The sequence below is a fragment of the Aotus nancymaae genome, unplaced genomic scaffold, assembly GCF_030222135.1.
Source record: "Aotus nancymaae isolate 86718 unplaced genomic scaffold, 86718_ANA_hifiasm-v0.15.2.pri h1tg000041l, whole genome shotgun sequence".
Classification (NCBI taxonomy): Eukaryota; Metazoa; Chordata; class Mammalia; order Primates; family Aotidae; genus Aotus; species Aotus nancymaae.
Genome location: NW_026988455.1, coordinates 445,239 through 467,472, shown reverse-complemented (window position 1 = coordinate 467,472; position 22,234 = coordinate 445,239). Strand labels below are relative to the sequence as shown.

The following is a 22,234-nucleotide window of genomic DNA, read 5'->3' as shown; positions in this document are numbered from 1 at the left end:
AGGTTATAGTAACTAAAACAGCATGGTTTTGCTATAAAAAGACACACAGATCAGTGGAACAGTATATAGAACCCAGAATCAAAGCCACATACCTACAACCAATTGATCTTGGACAAAGTCAACAAAAATACACACTAAGGAAGGGACACCCTATTGAATATATGGTGCTGTGAGCCTATTACAGGATTGAATTGTCACTGCTGGAGTGATGAAAAGTTGCTGGATTCATGATGACAGGAAGATAAAGGAAAAACATACAAACAGGCAGGAGCAAAGCCTTCTCCCTCCTCCAGTCTGGCAGTCTCTCTTTAGTCCCCGCTATTGGCAGAGCCTAACAGCAACTGGCAAAGCACAAAGTGGTTTGTAGAGTCCTAGTTCTCAGTATCATAAAGCAAGAAGGGTGGTTGTGGAGCTGGAATAAATAGTGGTTTAACTCGCCCACAAAGCCAAGGATACAGCTGTAGGTAAAACCCTACAGAGGGTAGTTTCAGCTTGATCCTACAGGGGAATTCTGGAGTGTAAGTTATGTGTCTAGTTGTTCCTACCTAAGACGGGGGGAACTAAAGCTTTCATACTCTTGCATTTATTAGTCATTGGTTAAGAACTGCCCTTGAGGGAATATAATGTCCCAGGGACTTCCAGTCCTTGTGAAAGCAAGCAAAGTAGTTCCAAAAGCCCAAGAACAGTCCTGTGAAAAAGAGTTGTAGATCCCAGCTATCGAAAACGGAAGCACGGTGAAACTTGAGGCAATGGGAAAACTCAAAAAAGGTGGTTAAATATCAAAGGATATATGTTTGAAGCATCGACAGTATTTATTCTGGAGACACACTTCTAAAAGCCGCCTTATTTCTCTGCTTCTTTGATTACATTTGTCTCTTTTTCAATTTAATGGCTGTTACTTTGAGGCTATCTGAAATAATAGGTGCTATCTGAAACATGTGTAATCTGATCTTTTCCTAAGAGCAAGTCACTTTGTTAAAATTTTATTGGAGCTTCCTTGCTCAAGTCTTTTAAAATCACATCTCTGGAATGTAGAAGAAGTAGTGTTTTCCAACCCTGCCAAGTCCCCCAGTGGTGGACTCTCTCTGTTCCCTTTAATTTCTGTTTGTAATGTTGGGGTTCAAAGGACGATACCTCAAAGTACGGTGCTTTGGGACATCCTGAACACTTCTGAATTAAAGAAAACTGGAAAGGCTTACAAGCTGCCTCAGAACAAGGGACTTTCTAACCTTCTCCTGTCCCTCCAGCACCCAGACACAGGGAGGGGCTCTCCCTGGAAGTTCCCTTATCTTAAGGAAGAAAACATTTTTCAAAAGAAATGCGGTTGTTCTAAAATCTCTCTAGGAAACTCATCAAATAACCAGGGAATATTAACCATAAGGAGAAGAGAAAAGACTAAAAGTCATTATCGTGCCCAGACAGACTTTCCTCTATTCTTCTCAGGGCAATTGAGATTACCTGGAAGACTTTATCTGCATAATAAGACCACGTTTGTTCAGTGCAGTTCTGCCCTTCACCTTCCTTCAACTTGTTGCCATCTCCCCTAGAGCTCAGAGGAACTTTGTTCCAGACCATTGTCTGTTCTTTGAGCTCGTTCTTTTCTTCTGAAAATCATTTGCTACCCCTCAGAATTGCTTACGTCCTCTATTTCCTTCTCTCCTACGAAGAGTGTACTTAAGCCTCCACCGTCTGGCCTTTCTTTGAGTCTTAGGTTTTGTGTGAATCCTGTGCACAGTACCATGTTAATACATTTGTATGTGTTTTCTCCTGTTAATCTATCGTCGGTAATTTCAGCAGACTTAGAACTTCAGATACGAAAAATTTCCTTCGCCCCCAACAGTAAACTGGTTAATTCTGTTCTATGCTAATGTTCTTCTGAAAATGTCTTGCTAAAAATATCAAAAATCACCAACATCCACTATAATATTGCTTTCTGAACTGTTCCCTTAGCTCTACAAGTTATGTAGATACTACTGTGCCTTCTGAGGTGCTGTAAGCAAGTGTTTAGCCACTGCCGAATGTGAACCTTCAGCTGTCCACCCTGCGACATCTATTTCCCCAATTCCCACCTGATTGCTGTGCTAAGCTAATGACACATATTTTAGTTTTTTTGTTATTGTAGGCCATCACTTCTGTTATTAATCAGGGTTAGTGATTTCAGCTATTGCAACAAACTACCCCCGAATCTTAGTGTTATAACCAAATAAAAGTTTGTTTTTTGCTCCAATCAGTCCAGTGAGGATCAGTGTGGTGACGCAGTTATTAAGAAACCCAGAGTCCTTCTATTTAACGTTGCTGCCATCCCCCAGCTTCTCAGAGTTTTCTGTATCTGGCTGATTGGTGTGTGAAAAAAAATATAGGAACTATAAATTACGGGAGGTTTTAAGGCCAGGCTTACATTGGAGGGTCACTGCTTCCGTTTACATTCCACTGTCCAGAATTAGTCACACAGCCCAATATAAAGGTAAGGAAGCTGGGAAACAGGTTTCCTGAGTGCAAAGAGGAAAATAAGGTGGTGAATATGTATCATTATCTCTGTCACACTTACGATTTCAGTTGCAGGTAACAGAAAACTCAGCTCAAATTGGCTTTGTGGGGGAGGAAAAACTTTTCCTCTACTTTTTGAGGTTCTGTAACTGGGGGCCTGTGAATTAAACTGACAAAGGACAGATTACCAAGGGAAGACAGATTTTAATCACATATGTATGTAAGGGAGATCACAAAGAAATGTGACACAGAGGGTGGTTAAAATTTGGGGGCTTACAGACTGATACACTTCCCTGAAGGGGAGGGGGAGAAGAGCACTTAATGGGGAAAAAATAACTTCTTAGAATGGGAAGGAGCAGAAAGGGCATTTATGGAAGTGACTTTTGGGAAAGATAAATGGGCCCTTTGGAGAATAGATGGGAGATATCATAGTTTTGTGACAATGTCTATTTAGATGTGGTGACAATTCTTGCAGTCTCTGATGGTGAGTCAATCTTCCCTGGTTGCTCCCTGGAGGGAATTTATAACAATTGAGTTCTTTTGGGTTCTTTTGAAACGCTCTGCTTTCAGGCAGATAAGGGATTTCAGGAACTTAATATATTCAGCTCAAAATAATTTTTATGCCACAATGGCTTATTCTGGATCCCTTCAGCTTAAACAACAAAGGGAATTTATTGGCTCATAAAACAGAGAAGTCTAGAGGTAGTATGGGTTCCAGTGATGTTTTATTTGAAGGTTTATGATTCTCTCAGGGATTGGCTTCCTTTCCCTATGATTGATTCTCCCAGCCATTCCTCCTCCACGTGTTGGCTTTATTTTCAGTTGGCTCTACTTAGTAGCAAAGAAAAAAAAAATAAAAAAGAGAATGTAGCTTGTAGCTCTTCCAGTATTTACATTAGAATGCTATACCATTCAGAGGGAAAAAAAAAAAACTTCTCTATTCTCTTCAATAAAACACAAATCCTAGGCTTCCCTCTGATTGGCCTCTGAAACAAAAACTAGTTCAAAAGGTGAGGGTAACTCTGATAATTTTTGGCCAGTCGGACCATTCTTGGACCTGTTGTGGGGTGTATTAAGTCTGTCCAAATTGCACGGATGAACACAAAGTAGTTGTGGAATGGAAGCTGGGAGATCACCCATATCCGTTGCCATGATTCAGGTAAGGATGTAGAGCATGATCTCACTTAAGGAGAATGAGTACTGTGAGGATATGGATAGCAAGCGTGTAACATGTACAACAGGCTGAGAATATAAGTCAGAGGAAGAGAGGCTTGTAAAAAATGATAGGAAGGTTTGGAGACTAAGTCAGGAGAACCAAAAGAAAGGCGTTTTAGAGGCCAAGGGAGTATGATGTCAGAAGTTTGCAGTACGATGTCAGAATCATCCAAGTAACTTCCTGTGTGCTGACTCTATTCTCAGGAGTCATCTTTTGTAATTTGGCTTCTCATGTGAATGTTCCTTTGAATGAAAATATGTTGACCAACTTTCTGGTCTCCATGGCAGTTACGTTTTTCATCAACAAAAACAACAAAAAAGAATTCCAATTTTGGTTTACACATGAGTCTCAGTAAGTTTGGTTGGTATGAATCATTCCCCAGGATTTAAATTAGTTCTGGAGACTGGCAACATTGAGCTTTTGTCTCTACAAAGTGAGGACTAGACTCTAGAATACAGGGTGCAATCTTCTCTTTCAACCTGTTATAAATAAAAATTATAGGATGCCATTATTTTGTTTTTTTTTAATTTTAAATTTTTACTTTTTATTTCCTTAGGTTTTTGGGGAACAGGTGGTGTTTGGTTACATGAATAAATTCTTTAGTGGTGATTTCTGAGATTTTGGTGCACCCATCACCCAAGCAGCATACGCTGTACCCAATGTATAGTCTTTTGTTCCTCACCCCCCCTCCCACGTTCTCCGCCGAGTCCCCAAAGTCCACTGTATCATTATCATGCCTTTGCATCCTTACAGCTTAGCTCCCACTTATGAGAACATACAATGTTTGGTTTTCCATTTAAGAGTTACTTCACTTAGAACAAGGGTCTCCATTTCCATCCAGGTTGCTGCGACTGCCAGTATTTCATTCCTTTTTATGAGGCTGCCATTATTTTGGACCAAACTCCTGCACTAAGCCCCAACAGACTAGACTAAAAATCAGCATGGAGTTACTCATGCCAAAAAACTGAAACTGAGTTGTTATGTGGCCTTCTGAGAAATCAGGAGATAACAGCCTAATTTCCCAAACAGGCCAGTTTAAATCTTTAATCCCCATGATAATTAAGTTCCCTGTTTTAACTCTTTTTTTTTTTTTTTTTTTTTTTTTTGAGACGGAGTTCCGCTCTTGTTACCCAGGCTGGAGTGCAATGGCGCGATCTCGGCTCACCGCAACCTCCGCCTCCTGGGTTCAGGCAATTCTCCTGCCTCAGCCTCCTGAGTAGCTGGGATTACAGGCACGCGCCACCATGCCCAGCTAATTTTTTGTGTTAGTAGAGATGGGGTTTCACCATGTTGACCAGGATGGTCTCGATCTGTTGGCCTCGTGATCCGCCCGCCTCGGCCTCCCAAAGTGCTGGGATTACAGGCTTGAGCTTTAGCTCTTTTTTATTTGTTTTTGAGACAAGGTCTTGATCTCTTGCTCAGGCTGGAATGCAGTGGCAGGATCATGGCTCATTGCAGCCTCGAACTCCTGAAGAAATCCTGCCTCACCCTGCTCAGTAGCTGGGACTACAGGTATGCACCACCACACCTGGCTGCTGTTGTTTTTACAATAGTAACCTGATATTAACCAATGAGTTTTCTTTTTCTTGTTCTGTCTCATTGCCCCACCTTACAAGGAAAGTAACTCTGAAATGACCAACTTGTTTTTTGTTGTTCCTTCTTCTTCAGCCCTTTTTCTGTCTATAAAGTCATCCACACCTGCTCCATCATGGAAACATCTATTCTATTTTATGGAATGAAATGGTACCTGAATCTAGAATTGCAATAAAGCCAACTGAGATCTTTAAATTTGTTGTAATTTCACCAGACACTGTAGCATGCTTTGGTAACCTTTAGGTACTATATTTGAAAAACAATGTCAATCATGTTCCAAGATTTTGGAATTTTTAAACTTTCCATGTTTGCTGTTTTGACTATTTTCTGTCTTTTCCTGTAAAGTTTATTTCCAGGGCCAGCAGGAAAGGGAAAGCTGGGTAGATGATCCCAGGCCCAGTTGGGAGAAGGCTAGGTCATGGTTACCTCCAAGTACAGCAGATCTGTAAGACTGATCCAAGTGGCCTTTGGGAAAGATTAATTTGGGGTAGTAATCAATATGGAGACTACAGTAATAATAAACACTTGAGAAAAGCTGAGGCAATCTGGATGAGAAAGAAACTTAATTCAAATAGGAAGGCAAATGACCAAGATTCAGTGATTGAACAGTATGTCTGTTAAGGATCCCACTATGCAAGATTTCAAGTCTTGGTCACTCACAAGCTGGACCAATAATGCCATCGCTCTTGAGAGGACAATTTGTTTAGGAACCTTTTCTTACGGATCAGAATATAACCTTTAGCAAGTGTTTACGCAAGCAGTATCTTGGCAAGTGTTTTTCTTGCAAATTTATCATACTTCTTATATGTCATAACTTTTAAAAATGCTATTACAGGTTAATATCCAGATGGCAGAGTTAGGAATTAAAGTGGGAAAGTTAATCATTTGAATTGGGTCTCTCTTGACACAGCCAACTGAAAGGGTGGAGAAGCCGGTGGTGGGGGAAGCCCTCAGGGCACGTAACACTGCTCCGGAAATGGACTTCTCTGCATACCTGGCTGCTGGAACTGCCTGCTGTAACCCGAAACAGGTTTTATCTTCATGTTTTAGCTGTTGAGAGAACCTGCTGCAACGGTAAGACAAGGTTTACCAATCCCTATGACTTACTAATCAGAACTAACCAGCAGCCCAAAACTTTACCAAGTGTCAATGAACTTTCTGGAAAAACAATAGGTAACATTTCTTTTCTTTCTTTCTTTCCTTTTTTTTTTTTTTGTAAAACCCCCTAACTCCTCTTTGTTTGCCCGGCATACCGAAGACCACCCTGTATGTGTAAATAACCTGAACTTCAATTCTTGTGTCCCAGATAAAACGTTAAATGTAGAGATCTGTCTCTTCATATTTGACTTCGACAGGGGACGCAAGCAAAACCACACATTTAAAACAGACTTGGTAAAATTTGCTAAAATTAGCCAATGATGAAAAGAAACAGACGATTGATTCCTTTTTGTCTTCTGGTTTAGTCTTCGCCCTGCAGGCCCAGCGCTTCTTTCGAACGGCGGCTCTATCCCGTGAGCTTCTCAGTTTCCAAGCCAAAGGACTGGGGGCCGATACACACGCGGAGGGCGCAGAACCCTCCTCGCCTGCAAATTCGGAGCTGCGGGGATTTGGCGGCTACAGCCCGGCGCCGCCGGCGGGCGGCTCGCACTCACATGGGGCCCGGGCTCCGGCCCTCGCCGCTGGCCGGCGCGTGGCGGGGCGCGTGGGCCTTCGAGGGTCCGCAACGCGGCGCCCATGCTGATGCCCGCCTCCCGCGTCGGCGAGAAGACAGGGAGCTCGGACACGGCGAGGCTGACCCGGAGCCTACCCATGAGGCAGCGCGCCGGCTGCACGAGCGCCCCCCCCCCCCTTTCAACGGCTCGGCTGCCAGCTCCGCAATGGGAGCCGCCGCCGCCGCCGCCGTGTAGTTTTTCGTGCTCCTCCTTTTCCTCCTCCTCTTTCTCCTCCTCCTCAGGGCTCCAGTCAGGCCGATCCGCTCCGCTCACGGTAAGCGCCCCCCGCCCCCGCCCGCCCCGCGCTGCGGCAGGCAGAGGCCCTCCCGCGCGGCCTGCGCCGCCTCACTCCGGGGGCGCTGGGCTGGGGGTCTTGAGGCCCGCGCGGGTCGTCGGAGGCGCCCAGGGCGCGGGGGAGGAGACCCGCTGCGCGGCGGCGGCCGGACCGCCATCTTGCGTCGGCCCTGGCGGGGGAGGGATTCTGGCGCGACGCGGCAGCCGCCTCGGCTGCGGCAGGCCTGGGCCGCGCAGGCCGCCGCCTTGTGATCCTCCTAGGCCCGTGCGCCTGTTTGTCCCCAGCCTGGTTTTGGTTTTTCTCCCTTGAGGTAACTCCCTTTAGTACATTTTGTGCCGACGTTTGGCCGAGACCCATGCTGCTCACACCACAGCCCACTCCCGTGTCTCTTCAGTCGTAGGAGTGGAGACCAAAGGGGGCTCGGGACTTGCAGGCTCAGGGCCCCTCATTTTGCCCAGATGACTGGTCGTCCCACGTTTGCACTCTCATTTTTGTCAAAGGGACCTCCCCCACCCTGCTATAGAAGTCCCATTATTGTCTGCAGAAGAAGGGCCCTGAGGAGAAACGTGGAGTTGGAGACACAGTTTTCTGAGCTTTGCAGGGTTCACTTGAGACGGAAAGAATGATCTCCCTCTGAGGTTTTAGCCTGCTCCGGCGGTGGAAGGAGTTCCCCCAACTTACCTCAACTTTTCATGCTTTTAGGGAGAAATCTGCTGGAGAGGAGAAATGTCAAAGTGAACCTGCTTCTGCAAGCACAGGAGACCTTTAGCCACAGGTCTTTGTTTGCGAAGATTTGTTAGTTTAAAAAAAAAAATCTGTCATCTTGAATATTTGGCTTTATTGTTTTCAGGTTTGGACAGAATTGGTCTTTCTCAGTGCTATGAAACATAAAATGCAACGCTAGAAGGAGAGTTTTAAAGCACAAAAGCTTCCTCTTAGCATCTGTAAGGTGTCCTGCTTTGGGGCACTACTGTGCCAACTCCAGCTGTTTGCACGCAGAAACTTACCGGGGAAGGCTCTGGTTTGCTTATACCATTGTTAGGGCTGTGTGCTTCTGATGTTTTTAACATCACCGAAAATACCGTTGTAATTGTGTCTTGCTTTTGTGTCTTTCATTGATAACCCCTGATTTGTATCTCTTACTTAGTCCCTTTTGAAGTGGTCTGGGTTGCTGGAATCATTTTGAAGGCGAGAAAACAGAGCCTTAGGGAGAGGACTTTGATGAGGTCACTAACTAGGAAGAACCAGGGCCAATTATGTTAATAGACCTTAGGTCTTCTGACTCCTTCTCCAGTGCTCAACTCTAGTATATACCGTTTTTGTGGGAATGAGGTAGATGAGAATAGGCAAGGAGGCTCACCAAAAGATTTTAAGAAATATGATTCAATTTGCCCTTTCTTTGACATTTTTATTTTTTTATTTTTAAAATGCGGGTGTCATGTTGCCCAGGCTGGTCTCAAACTCCTGGGCTCAAGCCGATCTCTCACCTCAGCCTCCATAGCTGGGATTACAGGTGTGCACCACCTCACCTGGCTTTTATATTTTTATTTTCGAGTTAATTTCTTAACTTTGCCACTTGTTAGTTATCATGTTATTTTTTTTTCAGAAATATGAAAAGTTAAATAGCCCATTTCAACACCATACCTACTACCTAGTTTTAACACTACTTTTTGGCCATATTTGCATTTTCTACGTATCTCAAACTCTGTTTTCTGAACATTTCAAAGTACGTTATGGATATGACAGTTCAGCCGTAAATGCTGTATGTGTATATGTATTTCATAAGCGATTAAGGCCATTTTTCTGTGAAACAATACCACAATCACACTTAAGAAAGTAAAGAATATTCCTTAAAATCTAACATATGGTGTAGTATATATATACATTTACCCCCATTTCTCCAGAATTCCTTTTCAATCTTTTTTTTTTTTTTTGAGATAGGTACTTGCTCTGTGGACCAGGATGGAGTACACTGTAGAGTCTTGGCTCAATGTGTCCTTGACCTCCTGGGCCCAAGCCATCCTCCTTCTTCAGCCTCCTGAGTAGCTGGGACCCCAGGAGCATGCCACCACACCTAGCTAATTTTTGTATTTTTTGTAGAAATGGGGTTTTCCGGTGTTGCCCAGGCTGGTCTCAAGCTCCTGGGTTCAAGCGACCCAACTGCCTTGACCTCTTAAAGTGCTTGGATTACAGCTGTGAGCCACAGCACTGGGTTACATTGGCCTTTTGGAGAGGCCAGTTCTGTAGTCTTATAGAATAACCCATATCCCATGTTTTATTGATAGTTCCTCATAGTGTTTAAATTCCCTCTATCCCTTGTGTTTTCTGTAAACTTGGAGTTGAGTCTAAAGGCTTGAATAGATTCAGGTTTAATATTTTTTTTGACAGGAATGCTTCATAAGTCTTGCAGTATACTTCATTTCATACATCATCCAAAGGCATATAAAGTAGGCTTGTCTTATTAGTAATCCTAAATTTGATCACTTAGATAAGGTGGTGACAGGCTATCTTTCCATTGTAAGCATTTCCTTTTGCAATTAGCAAGTAATTTGTGGTGTGATATTTTGGCATTAGTAATTGTTATGAATTTACCTGCAGTAATCTGATAAACACAGTTGGGAGCAGTCCTTTAGGAATGGGTTTGGAAGTTAGGAAGAAGGAGGAGGGGGAGCAGTTTTGGAGGAAATACTAACCTATCTACTTTAGGGAACTTGGAATGCTACTATGTGCTGGCCTCAGAGCCTAGGGAGACTAGGAGAGAGGAGGCAGAAAGTAGATGTTAGAAAGACTTCGCTTTATCTGAACGCTTGCTTAGGACCACTGTAGCAGTAGTAAGCTGTGGTAAATAGAAAAGTTCTGAGGTAGTTTGATGTTGGAGGATTGCAAGTGCTTCAACTGGAAGATCTGTCCAGTTAGGCTACTAATCCAGTTCATTCCAGTGTTTTATTAATCAGCATTGGCTCACTGGAATAGCAATTTTCATAAACGAAAGTCAACTGTAGTTTTAGGTGACAGGAAATTGAAAATGTCTTTTGACAACATATTTTGTTATTCCAAAAGCAAGTTTTGGAAGGTAAGGAATACTTAGGACATATTCATTGATTAAATTTACAAATCCTGAATAGTTTTTTTTTCTTGCCTTAGAGAGTAACTAAAAAATGTTTGAATTTTCAGTCAGATTGCTTTAGATAGTAATTTAGATAATGACTTGATTTACTTGGTGACTTGTATCAAAAATTGTATGTTTAGAATTTTGGTTTATTTCTGAAAAGCAATTTTAAGGATTCTCTTAACCCTCTGCATACTAGGAAAAGTATACAGTTATCACTATGATCTGGGTCAAAAGGGACCGTTATTTTATTTTTTGCATTTTAAGTTATGTATAATTTATAGGAGTAAAAATAAAGCATAACGTAAGATAACTTATTGGAGCTTTTAATGAGAATTTAGGTATAGCAGACTTTTATGTTTGTATGTAGAAAAATAAAAAACGAAAAATCTATTTCATGGATTTAATTACATAACACCCCTATAACAAATATGCGTCACATCTGAACGCCTTAGGTAAACATTCTTATAACACATTTTTTTTCTTTTTGAGTTTTTGTATCTGTGCAAAGAACATCTTCCTATTTTCAGATCTGTGCAAAAACATCATGGTTAGAGGGTAAGACAAAATTCTCTTCCTAGTTTCTGCAAGTTATTTTCCTAGTTGCATGAGGAATTTCTTCTTGGTAACTTAAGTTTTATAATTGAAGCTTTTCCCAAAAAATGAAAAGTATACTTTGAACTAATACCAGTGATAAGCCATTTTCAAGTCATTCTCTTCCAAGTATCATTTCTGACCCACTTTTTGAATGTAACTATCCCTCCTGCAGTCTATTTGTAATACAGAGCACTTCAGGTTAATTTATGCAAGGATTTTTAAATTCATTGATGATTGAGAATACATTGAGCTGAGAAGTTAAGTAAGTATAGTTTTCCTTAGGACAATAAGAATCGTGAAGTATATTCGAAATCCAGATTTTGTGCTATTGACTTCTTTTGCTTTTCCATTTGTGAAAATTCACTGAAGTTCAACGTTGTTCTTCCTAAGAGTGCCAACTAAGGAGAGTTTGATGCTGTATAATATTCAGCCAAGTCTAAATTTGTAAAAAAATTGTCACAAGTTATATGACAGAATTTTGAAATCTTTCTGCCATTTCTTATATATCAGTCTTGATTCTACTCTCATCCCCTTTCCAAATCTCTGTGTAGATCTGCATTGCCCAAACTTACCATATTTCATTGTCACCTGTTGCTCAGATTTTTATTTCCTATATTTCATCTTTTGAAGGCATTTGTACATGAAATGGGCAACATTATCTGAATGGAATTAACTACAGATGCTCCTTGAATTACGATAGGGTTACATCCTTGATAAAGCCATCATTAGTTGAAAGTATCATGAGTTGAAAATGCATTTAACACACCTAACCTACTGAATATCATAGCTTGGCTTAGCCTGCCTCAAATACGCACAGAATATTTACATTAGTCTACAGTTAGGCAACATCATCTAACTCAAAGCTTATTTTTTAATGATCAAGTGTTGAATATCTCATGTAATTTATTGAGTACTGTAGTAAAAGTGAAAAACAGAATGCTTGTATGGGTACTTGAAGTACTGAATACACTTTTCACACCATTATAAAGTTGAAACGTTGTAAGTTGAACCGTCTTAAGATGGGGACTGTTTGTGCTTAGCAACTTTCATACATGACCCTGAAACTATTTGTCTTATAAATACATATTCTAAATCTCAAAAGCTTCCCTAATAGATTCTAGCTTGTCATTCCTTCTGGTAATCTTTTATCTGGGTTATCTTTTTGTATGTACATCGTCAAAGTGCAATACTGGAAGAACGTTTGAAACCTTTGTGGTTCATAATTTTGTTGAAGACAGGGTGACCATCTTCTTTGCTCCACAATTGCAAGATATTTTCAATTAGATTTATAAACAACTAATTACAATGGTAAATCCAATGAATTTTTAAAAAGTCTACATTTTCTATTTCCTTCCAGTCATCTTGGCATACACCTGTGTTTAATACTTGTACACTTAAGAATTATATCAAGGCTGGGAGTGGTGGCTTATGCCTATAAACCCAGCACTTTGGGAGGCCAAGGCGGACTTGCTTGAGCCTAGGAGTTTGACCAACATTGGCAACATATGGAGACCTTGTCTCTACAAAAATAAAACATTAGCTGGGTATATTGGCCTGTGCCTGTGGTTCCAGATACTCAGGAAGCTGAGGTGGAAGGATCACTTGAACCTGAAAGGTATGGGCTGCAGTGAGCTGCAATTGTGCCACTGCACTCCAGCCTGGGTGACAGAGTGAGACCCTGTCTCTTAAAAAAAATGAATTGTATCAAGTAAAATTTTAGCACACACTTGTAAGCGATGAAAGAAGATTATCATGTGTTCTTTTAGCAGAATAGCATGGTCCATACTCTTAATGCAAAAATATTGTGTGATCATGTTCTTCCTGTTGAATGAGAATGCCGTATTTCCTTTTTGTTTTTAGAAATATGTTGTTCTTTGGCTGGGTGCAGTGGCTCACGCCTGTAATCCTGGCACTTCGGGAGGCCGGGGTGAGCAGCTCACCTGAGGTCAGGAGTTTGAGATCAGCCTGACCAACATGGAGAGACCGCATCTCTTAAAAAAAAAAAGAAAAGAAATATGTTGTTCTCTCGTTGATTAAGTTTGAGAGAATTTATCTAGAATATCTCATCTGAGAACTCAGTCTGAGATTTCTCTTACAATGTCATTTTTACTATCCTCATTAGAGTCTGAATTGCTGCTGTCTATCTTTGTGTTAGTCTTCTGGTTCATCTAATAGTTGTGAAATGCCTTCCTCTATTTTCTTCTCTTCCATTTTGGGCAGAAAATAAAGTCTGAGTTCTTAACTGTATTCAGTGAAAACTAAAAGCGGTTGAAGGGAATCAGAATATGCCACTTTAGCATAAGGATTATTTTGAGTTGAAGGCAATTGAGAATCAGTAGATGTGGGAAGAGTTCGGTGCTCTCCTCTTATTGGCCTGGTAGCAGGGCATTAATTTCCTTTTTATAACAGGGAGAAAGAGCAACCGTTTTCCCTTGAGATGGAGAGTCAAGGCAGAGATGAGTTTGTATAAACAAATTTTGCTAAAATAACCCATTATTAGTTCCTGCATCTATTTCCTAGTCACTTACCATGGTTTGTTTTCCCTCAAATCCCAAATTCCCTTTTTGGCGGGGGGTTAAAACAGTATAAAAGCCCCTAAGTCTAACCAATTCTTTGAGTTTCACTTCTTTTCTGTGAACTCCTATAAATATTCATAAAACTGAATGTAAATATTAATAACAACTGTATGCTTCTTCTCTTGTGAATCTGTCTTTTCATAGTTTAATTCGCAGGCCATGAGGTACTGAACCAAAGATGGTAGATGAATTGTTTTCCCTCCCTGACATAGACTACAAAAATGTCTTCAGTTTACCATACGTCTTTGAAAGTTGATGTAATATTTTTGCAAAGCTGTAATAAAACTGGAAAATAAATGAGAAAAATTAAGGCTAATGCATTAGCTATGATTTATTTCACTGTTGTATCATTCTTTTAGGCAGTTAAATTCTCCCATTTTCTTATTTTTCTTAGCATAATTGGGATTAATTGATGAACAATGGTGAAATAATACCTATGATGATGAGTTAGCACAGTATTTCAAGATATAGGAAAAATAAAGTCACTAACATCCTATAATGTATTTTAGAATGATAAAAGGATTCTGTATAGACCCATGTAATAATTATAAGATATAATGAGTTTTAATGTATTTAAAAGTGGTGATAAACTTTTCCTTTTTTGTTTAAAGATTTCTAGGAAATAATGTGAATAATAAGATGTCAGTCTTTCTAAACAGAACTGCTCAAAAAAGAAAGTAAATAACTAAAATAGTTTCCTTTGGACTCTGATAGTATACTGAAGTTTAATGGTTACTTTCGACAGTTAGAGTTCCACCTCTCTCCAGTACACACGTTAAACCTACCTGCCTCTTTCACTTCCATAATAGGTTTTTTAGCCTATCATACTTTAATACATTTCTAATGAATACAGGCAATATCTAGAAAGTTGTTCCTTGAGGTGGTCTGTTCTAAAGTTTTTTGTTGTTACCAGTTTTTTTTTTTTTTAACCTTTCTTACAAGGTTTACCTTCAGAGATCTTTCATAGTAAAAAGTTATTAACTGGAACCCTGGCACATCAGGTGTTGTATTTAGGATTTTTCGTTAAATGGATTATACCAAAAGCATATTTTATTTCAATTATTTTCTTGCAAACATTCCTGTTTTTCTGGTTTTGTATAACAGGATGAACACAAAGTAATATTTGGGATGATGTATACTTTGCTTCTTTGTGTTTGTAAACACAGTGCCTTACACATAATTAATGTTCAGTAAATATTTTTTCTTAGCATTTTTTTTTTTAATCACCTGAATATTCCCCAACAGTTCAAAATTATTGCTTTACTTTTTGGATTGGCATATAACTTACAAATTTTAGCTTTCTTTAAAAAAAAAAAAAAAAAGGCTTTGACTTGTGTTTATCTAGTATAGTAGTTTTCTAAATGTGGTCTTGGGCTTGAGACACTTTCAAGGATTCTTCCATTACCACATACTTTTCTTGTGAAGCTGGATTTTCTTCAACAGAAGAGCGTAGTGCAACAGGTTGAATGCAGAAGGTCATAAGAGAATCCAACTGTCTTTATTAAGACATATTAATGAGATATGCAAAAATGTAAAACTACCACTCTTCTCTAAATTTTTTGTTTTGAAAACTACACTTTTTTTTGGTAAAAATATATTAATATGTAATGGTTTCATTATTATCACTTTTAAGTAAATGAATACATATTTTAAAAAATTACCAGGTTTGGGTTTGTGGACTCCCAGGCAAAGATTCCATCCTTAAAGGTTAGTCAACCACACATCTTGTTTTGGTCAGGTTTGGGATTTTTTTTAACATTATAACTGAATGCCTTTCAGTTGATTTGCATTTTGACTAGGGCTAGTAACCAAAGCAAAGATGATTAGTCTATGAACTAATTTGCCCCTTGCTTCTAGGCTTCACCCCTGTGCATTCCTTACTTTGTAGGTTACCTTTGGCAAGTCTAAGAAGCTAAGCCTAGAGGGGCTTGGGAGAGGTCTGGATGTTAAAGGTGTAATCCTAATCTCTATTGTATCTCTTGCTTTGCTTTCTTACTGGCCCTGCTTTTCCTATTCAAGGTTTAGGATTATCTGACTCTCAACTATGTAGGATTGCTGATTGCTGCTAGAAAGACCCTCATAACCAAAATACAGTGTGGAAATAGCTTTCTTATATTCCATGAGAAAAAAAATAGATCTGACAATTTTATTGAATAGAAAAAGGTAAATAAGAAAATCGGCATTACTCACTACATTGTAGTGTCTGTTCATTTGAGAAGTTATACTCAAGAGATGTCTTTCTGTTCTTTCATTTCTTTTAGAGATTGTTTTAGAGATTATAAAGTATGTTCACGGTTACCATATTCCATCATCAAACCAAATACTTCTTTACAAAAGGTGGTATTAATCATTATTCATCCTTTACAGGTGAGGAAATCAAGTTCATTTTATTAATTGGAATACTTACTGGGTGCCAGATACTGTGTATTCATTTTATGAGATGTGATGCCTTGGTCTTTCCTCACTTCATCCTCAGCCTTTTTAGCTCAGAATTACATGTTCTTTTCTATTTGGACTAGACATTGCAGGCTAGCCTTACAGGCTGGTCATGACAACAACCAATAGAAGTGCTGGCTCCTAGAGCATTTAACCTATTCTGCACCTGGAAGCTTTTAGCGGTAGGATAACCTAACCCAGCTCTGCATAGGTTGATGGAAAGTTATTAAAGAATTTGGAATTGGTAAATGACAGAAAGAAAGCATTATTTTAGGAAATTGTTAATTTGGGGGCACTTTATTGAATGGATGAAAGCAAAGAGATCTAGATACTGAGAGACCAATTACAGACAGTCCCCAACTTGAGATGGTTCAACTTAAGGTTTTTTGACTTTACGATGGTGTGACAGCAATATACATTTAGTAGAAACTGTACTTCAGGTTTTGAATTTTGATCTTTTTTCGGGCTAGTGATATGCAGTATGATACTGTATCATAATGCTAGGTAGCAACAGCAAGCTGCAGCTACCAGACAGCCACATGACCATGAGGGTAAACAACTGATACCATAAAGTGTTCTGTGTTGTCAGATGATTTTGCCCAACTGCAGGCTAATGTAAGAGTTCTGAGCACGTTTAAAGTAAGTTAGACTAAACTGTCATGTTCAGTAGGTTAGGTGTATTGAATGCATTTTCAACTTACGACATTTTCAACTTATGATGGATTTATTAGGACATTACCCATCATAAGCCGGGGAGCAACTATATAAAGTGAATCTTATAAAGTAAATCTGTTTTGCTTTAGGTATGAGGTTCTATGGGCTTGGCCAAGTATTGAGTGGATGAAGAGGCAAGGATGGTTGTGGGCAATATTTTGAAAGAAGTCTAAAGGATTGGGGGATTGATTAGATATAATTAAAAGAGGGACACATTGAAAAATGCCTCCAGGGATTCAAGATCAGAAGGATGACAGTTTCATTAGTAGGAAAAGGGGAAATACAAAGATAAAACTAACTTTTATAATTTAAAGTAAGATTCATATAATTTCACCATTTAAAAATGTACAATTCAGTGGCATTTAGTACATTCATAGTGTTACTGTCAACACTATCTAATTCCGTAATATTTTCAGCTCCTCTAAAGAAAACCTGTTACTCATTAAACAGTCTCTTCTCAATGTCCCCTTCCCACAACTGGCAACCACGAATCTGCTGTCCGTCTCTATAGATTCGCACATTCTAGATATTTGATAGAAATGGAATCAAACAATGTGTGACTGACTTCTTTTGCTTAGCATAATGTTTTCAAGGTTTCATGTTTTAGCATGTATCAGTATTTCATTTCTAAAAATTGCTAAATAATGCAACATTGTATTGATATGCCACACTTTATTCATTTATTAGTTGTGAACATTTGGGTTGTTTTTGCTTTTTTGGCTATTATGAATATTGCTGTAGAAATAATTTTTCAGGGAAAGATATGGTCAGTATTGGAAATACAGGCATACCTTGTTTTATGGTACTTACTGTGGTTTGTTGATACTGCATTTTTTACAAGTTGAAGGTTTGTGGCAACTTTGTGTCAAGCAAGTCTATCAGAGCCATTTTTCCAGCAGTGTGAGCACTTCATGCGTCTTCACATTTTTGTAACTTTTGCAGTATTTCAGACTTTAAATTATTATATTTATTGTGATGATTTCTGATCAGTGATCTTTAATCTTACTATTGTAATTGTTTTGTGGCATCACAAACTGCACTCATATAAGATGATAAACTTACATAATAATTTGTGTATTTTTACTGCTCCGCTAGCCAGCTCTTCCATAGTTTCCCTTTCCATGGGCTTCCTTACTCCCTGACACATGGCATTATTGAAATTAGGCCAATTAATTACTTCATAATAGCCTGTAAGTGTTCAAGTATAATGAAGATTTGCACATCTCTCACTTTAAATAAAAAAAACTAGAAATGCTCACTCCTGTAATCCCAGCACTTTGGGAGGCTGAGGCTGATCATGAGGTAAAGAGATCGAGACTGTCCTGGCCAACATGGTGAAACCCCATCTCTACTAAAAAATACAAAAGTTAGCTGGGAGTGGTGGTGTGCTCCTGTAGTTCCAGATACTCGGGAGGCTGAGGCAGGAGAATTGCTTGAAGCTGGGGGGTGGAGGTCGCAGTGAGTCAAGATTGTGCCACTGCACTGCAGCCTGGCGCCTGGCGACAAAGCAAGACTCTGTCTAAAAAAAAAAAAAAAAACCCTAGAAATGAAGCTTGGTGAGGAAGGCATGTTAAAAGCAGAGATAGGCCAAATACTCAGCCTCTTGTCCCAAACAGTCAAGTCGTGATTGCAAAGGAAACATTCTTGAAGAAAGTTAAAAATGCTACTTCAGTGAGCACATGAATTATTGCCAAGATGGAGGAAGTTGTAATGATCTGGATAGAAGATAAAACCCATAACAACATTCCCTTAAGCCAAAGACTCCAGGTCAAGACCCTACTGTCTTCAGTTCTATGAAGGCTGTGAGAGTGAAGATGCTGCAGAAGGAAAGCTTGAAGATAGCAGAGGTTGGTTCATGAAGTTTAAGGAAAGACACTGTCTCCATAACACGAAAGTATAAGATGAAGCAGCAGGTGCTGATGTAGAAGCTGCAGCAAGTTATCGAGGTTACACTAAAGAACAGATATTCAGTATAGATGAAATAGCCTTCTGTTTATTGGAAGAAGATGCCATCTAGTACTTTCCTAGCTAGAAAGGAGAAGTCGATGCCTGGCTTCCAAATTTTGAAGGACAGGCTTACTGTCTGGTTAAGGGCTAATGAAGCTGGTGGCTAGTTGAAACAAATGCTCATTTACCATTGTGGAAATCCTAAGGCTCTTAAGAATTATGCTAAATCTGCCATGCGTGTTGGCTCACATCTGTAATCAACACTTTGGGAGGTGGAGGTAGACAGATCATTTGATGCCAGGAGCCAGGAGTTCGAGACCAGCCTGGCTAACATGGTGAAACCTTGTCTCTACTAAAATTACAAAAATTAGCCAGGCGTGGTGGTACATGCCTGTAATCCCAGCTATTCGGGAGGCTGAGGCACAAGAATCACTTGGACCTTGGAGGCAGAAGTTGCAGTGAGCTGAGATCGTGCCACTGCACTCCAGGTTGGGCAATGGAGCAAGACTGTCTCAAAAAAAAAAAAAAAAAAAGAATTATGCTAAATATACTCTGCCTAAGCTTTATGAATAGAACCACAAATCCTGGATGATAGCACATCTGGATTACTGAACCCAATGTAAAACTGGTTTACAGCATGGATTAGAGAATATTTTAAGCCTATTATTGAAACATACTGCTCAGAAAAAAAATTTTCCTTTCAAAATATTACTGCTCATTGACAGTGCATCTAGTCACCCAAGAGCTCTGATAGAAGTATACAAGAAGATTAATGTTGTTTCCATGTTTGCTAACACAACATCCATTCTGCTGCCCATGAGTCAAGGAGTCAGTTCAACTTTCAATTCAAGTCTTATTATTTAAAATATACATTTTGTAAGGGTATAGCTGCTGTAGTTGTGTTTCCTCTGATGGAACTGGGTAAAGTAAATAAAAAATCTTCTGGAAAGGAGTCACCATTCTAGATCACATTAAGATCATTTGTGATTCATGGAGGAGGTCAAAATATCAACATTAACAGTTTGGAAGAAGTTGATTCCAGCTCTCATGGATGACTTTGAGAGTTTCAGGGCTTCAGCGGAGGAAGTAACTACAGATGTGGTAGAAGTAGCAAGAGAGCTGGATTTAGAAGTAGAGCCTCAGGATGTGACTAAGTGCTGCAATCTCATTATAAAACTTGAATGAATGAGGAGTTGCTTCTTATGGATGAGTAAAGTAGCTTTTTTGAGATGGAAACTACTCTTGGTGAAGAGGCTGTGAACATTGTTGAAATGACAACAAAGGATTTAGAGTATTACATCAATTTAGTTGATAAAGCAGCAGCAGGGTATGAGAGGATTGACTACAATTTTGGAAGAAGTTCTACTGTGGGTTAAATGCTATCAAACAACATTGCATGCTACTGAGAAACCTTTTGTAAAAGGAAAAGTCAGTGGATGTGGCAAGCTTCATTGTCTTAAGAAATTGCCACAGCCACCCCAAGCTTCAGCAACTACCACCCTGATTAGTCAGCAGCCATCAACATGGAGGCAGGACACTCCTACAGCAAAAAGATTTTGAGTCACTGAAGGCTCAGATGATCTTTATCATTTTTTAGCAATAAAGCATTTTTATTAAGGTATATATGTTGTTTTTTAGAGACAATGCTATTATATATTTAGACTACACTATAGTTGTAAACCTAACTTATATTCATTGAGAAACCAAGAAATGTGTGTGACTTGCTTTATTGCAATATTCACTTTATTGTGGTGGTCTGGAACAGAGTCCTCAATATCTTCAAGGTATTTATGTACTGAATTTGAGGTGCATTTAAGTATCTAGATAGTTTTCAGTAGTAAAAGAGGAAGGGCTAGGACTTACATGAAAAGTCAAGTGGTCTTTCTCCATCTGTTTTCTTATAAATAAATAAATAACTGAGGTTGGGCATTTTCTAAAGAAGAGGTTTATTTGGCTCATGGTTCTGCAAGCTGTACAAGTCACATAGTACCAGCATCTGCTTGGCTTCTGGTGAGGGCCTCAGGCTGCATCTACTCATGGCAAAAGACAGAGGAGAGTCTGTGTGGGTAGCAGTTACAAGGTGAGAGAGAGGAAATGAGAGAAAGAGAGGAAGGAGGTGCCAGGCTTTCTTTTTTTTTTTTTTAAACAATCAGCTCTTGTGGGAGCTAATGTTCAAACTCACTCATTACCACGAGGACATCACCTAGTCGTTCATGAGGGCTTTGTCCCTTCCACCCAAACACCTTTCATTATGTCTTACCTCCAACTTTGGGGATTAAATTTCAACATAAGGTTTGGGAGATAAACATTCAAACTGTAGCAGAGGTGAATATTTTGTGATCTTATAGGCTGCTATTGAGAATTGATAGATGAGACTATGGAATTTAGTTTATGTAGGACTGAGGTGTGAACTTTGTGGAAAACCTGTTTTTACATTATTCAAGGAGGAAGTGATCCAGAAAATCTATAAAGAGTTAAAAAGGAGTAGGTGAGTACACAGGACTATTGGTGTATAGAAAATTCCTGAGCAAGATATTTCAAGAAATGGGGTTAAAATAGCTGCAAGATAAACAAGGAAAACACAGAACACAAATGAGGAAAAGGTAATTTGATTTGGCCATTGGGAGGGTTTTGGGGATCTTCAGGTGGATACTTGATTTTAGCAAAGTACCATGGAGTAGATAATGCTGTAGCTGCCCTGCCCTGCTTTGCTAGGCTCAGTTTTGACTGACAAAGTGGGTGGCAGTAATGTAACTAGAGCAAATGGTTTGCAACCCAGATCAGGTTTGCAGGAGGTTTTAGTTGTATGAAGAAGAAGTGATGAAGAGGAAGATTCCCTATACCCTATATGAAAAAGAAAGGTTTCTTTCATATTAAAGTTTTTAATAACTTTACTGATTTAGATTCATTTGTAGATTTAAGTAGTCTGTTGAAGCATAGCCTATGTATTAAAATTACATTAAAAGAATTTTTCATTTACAAAAATATTAAAATTCTCATGATACTGTAATATTTGAGATGTTTCATCTGAATCGGTGTCTCTGAAGCAGTTGATTTCATTGGAAGTTTTGGTTTAAACCTTCAGACACCTTTATTAAAATGAAATTTTTAAGATTGTTGCCTGTTATTTTTTTTTAAGAATTTACTTGTTTTGAATAAACTCAAGACTTTTATCCTCCGTGTTGAGCTTCAGCCCAACTGCTTCATTCATTATATTGTACTTGAAAGGTCCTAGAAAACGTTTGGATATAGCAAGTTGATTACCAAATATTTTTATTGCTAATTCAAAGATGAAGTTTCATAACTCAACATTTCTAATTAGAATAATTTTTTTAACTTAAATAATAAAAAATCTTCCTTATCTTTCAGTCTAGGCAGAAACTTACATACCTCCACTAGATGGAAATATTTACAGTGTTAGGGTTGGAAGGGTTCTTGAAGGGATCTTGAAAGTGAACATTTTCAATCACATAATGCTTACATTTTTCATATTTTTCTTTGGTGACTTTTCTCACCTAGACTTCATCTTATTTTTTGATGTTTTAACTGCTG

General features: G+C 39.2%; 1 protein-coding gene and 1 long non-coding RNA gene across 4 annotated transcripts in view; both read left to right on the top strand.

Annotated features, from left to right (window-relative positions):
• LOC135268654 (uncharacterized) overlaps window positions 1-6,947 on the top strand; it is a 132,067-nt gene extending 125,120 nt beyond the window's left edge. The window contains exon 4 of the long non-coding RNA XR_010336933.1: window positions 6,207-6,947. This is a non-coding gene — a long non-coding RNA (uncharacterized LOC135268654). The remainder of the gene's footprint in view (window positions 1-6,206) is intronic.
• A 246-nt stretch (window positions 6,948-7,193) lies between these two features.
• Window positions 7,194-22,234, top strand: part of ZNF280D (zinc finger protein 280D) — a 109,506-nt gene continuing 94,465 nt past the window's right edge. For 2 of the 3 annotated variants that reach the window (XM_021666217.2, XM_021666216.2), the window contains exon 1: window positions 7,231-7,282. The gene's annotated coding sequence lies outside the window, so the exon portion shown is untranslated. Of the gene's footprint in view, window positions 7,283-22,234 lie in introns of all 3 variants that reach the window. The other variant, XM_064361323.1, reaches the window with a different exon arrangement.